Here is a 2,500-nt window from a genome sequence, read left to right on the forward strand (position 1 = left end):
ACGTCCTGCTGCCATCCACATTACAGTGTATAGCTGCAAGGTGTTTAACATGAAGCGATACACTGGGGACCGGGCAGTGCGAGTAGCAAACTATATTGCGGGGGTTGCAGTTAGGCAACACTACACTAATTTAACGCGTCGTATGACAATTACAGAGCAGGTTAAGGCCCAACGTGTGTTGGGTTAAGGCCCAACGTGTGTTGGGTTAAGGCCCAACGTGTGTTGGGTTAAGGCCCAACGTGTGTTGGGTTAAGGCCCAACGTGTGTTGGGTTAAGGCCCAACGTGTGTTGGGTTAAGGCCCAACGTGTGTTGGGTTAAGGCCCAACGTGTGTTGGGTTAAGGCCCAACGTGTGTTGGGTTAAGGCCCAACGTGTGTTGGGTTAAGGCCCAACGTGTGTTGGGTTAAGGCCCAACGTGTGTTGGGTTAAGGCCCAACGTGTGTTGGGTTAAGGCCCAACGTGTGTTGGGTTAAGGCCCAACGTGTGTTGGGTTAAGGCCCAACGTGTGTTGGGTTAAGGCCCAACATAGGTTGGGTTAAGGCCCAACATAGGTTGGGTTAAGGCCCAACATAGGTTGGGTTAAGGCGCAACATAGGTTGGGTTAAGGCGCAACATAGGTTGGGTTAAGGCGCAACATAGGTTGGGTTAAGGCGCAACATAGGTTGGGTTAAGGCGCAACATAGGTTGGGTTAAGGCGCAACATAGGTTGGGTTAAGGCGCAACATAGGTTGGGTTAAGGCGCAACATAGGTTGGGTTAAGGCGCAACATAGGTTAGGTTAAGGCGCAACATAGGTTAGGTTAAGGCGCAACATAGGTTAGGTTAAGGCGCAACATAGGTTAGGTTAAGGCGCAACATAGGTTAGGTTAAGGCGCAACATAGGTTAGGTTAAGGCGCAACATAGGTTAGGTTAAGGCGCAACATAGGTTAGGTTAAGGCGCAACATAGGTTAGGTTAAGGCGCAACATAGGTTAGGTTAAGGCGCAACATAGGTTAGGTTAAGGCGCAACATAGGTTAGGTTAAGGCGCAACATAGGTTAGGTTAAGGCGCAACATAGGTTAGGTTAAGGCGCAACATAGGTTAGGTTAAGGCGCAACATAGGTTAGGTTAAGGCGCAACATAGGTTAGGTTAAGGCGCAACATAGGTTAGGTTAAGGCGCAACATAGGTTAGGTTAAGGCGCAACATAGGTTAGGTTAAGGCGCAACATAGGTTAGGTTAAGGCGCAACATAGGTTAGGTTGAGGCACAATATAGGTTAGGTTGAGGTACCGTATAGGTTAGGTTAAGGTACAGTATAGTTTAGGTTAAGGTACAGTATAGTTTAGGTTAAGGTACAGTATAGTTTAGGTTAAGGTACAGTATAGTTTAGGTTAAGGTACAGTATAGTTTAGGTTAAGGTACAGTATAGTTTAGGTTAAGGTACAGTATAGTTTAGGTTAAGGTACACATTGTTGTATGGAAAGGTGTAATGGGGGGGGGGGGGGGGGGGCGGCCGGTCGGTTTGTTGATTGTGATTATAGTAAGTGGATGCCTGCGGCATCATCTGATTTGCCACGTCAGGATGCACCTTTGGCTCATGACAGGCGGCGCTCCGATTCCATGCTTGTGGCAGACCTGTGTCTTTCATTCCTGCCATTGTTTGTGTGCTGTGAGAGGAGGCAGTATTGTGATGTTGGGTGCACCCCTGTGTAGGACATGTGTGGGTGTTGGTGGCTTAGCTGAGCAATGGTGGTTGTCGGGGGGGTGGGATATTCCGTTTTCTGAGTGGACCTCCCAGTCTGGTTATGACAGTGTGGATTGTCTCATGTGGCGGAGAGGATGCACTGGGTGTTGTTCCATGCTGGTGCTTACATATTGTCTGTGTGCGTGTTACAGGCGGAGAGTAGTGCGTGATAAGAGTGTGTGGCTGCCGTGTGGTTGTGATTGTGAGCAGAGTCTTTCAGCATGTATACGGACAGTTGTATATATTATCTGTATTCTGATGGGTCTATGTATTACTAATCAGCGCCGTGTATACGTTTAATCCGGTTCCAGTCGAAACTGTTGTATCTCTGTACATTAGTGACACGGCGAGCGCGCTATGTAGCTACTCGTCTCGGCAGCTTCCACCGGTGTATGGCAAATGATTATAAGCAATGAGTCGAGTCGTCAATACCGATAGTGTGACGTCACATGTCTGGGGTGGGGGACGCTGCGCCCTTCCGGTGGGTCATGGCCTAGAAAGACGCTCCCCACGCAGGGGGGCTTGGACTGTCATAAACTCTTCCGAGTAATATACTTGCCGTACGTTTTTGCGACTGCGAGTGCAACGCCCACCGGTACCGACATGGATGGAGCGCCTCCTAGCTGACCGCTCAGCATCGGCATTCGTACAGAGAGCAACGCGATCGCGTCTCTAGCTCGTAACTGGTACAGCTCGCAGCTCATGTATAGGGACAGCGGGAATGTCGCATATTGGACATAACTCTTCATGAAACGCAAGTTATAGGGGTGGATTGC

The sequence above is a fragment of the Schistocerca serialis genome, unplaced genomic scaffold, assembly GCF_023864345.2.
Source record: "Schistocerca serialis cubense isolate TAMUIC-IGC-003099 unplaced genomic scaffold, iqSchSeri2.2 HiC_scaffold_512, whole genome shotgun sequence".
Classification (NCBI taxonomy): Eukaryota; Metazoa; Arthropoda; class Insecta; order Orthoptera; family Acrididae; genus Schistocerca; species Schistocerca serialis.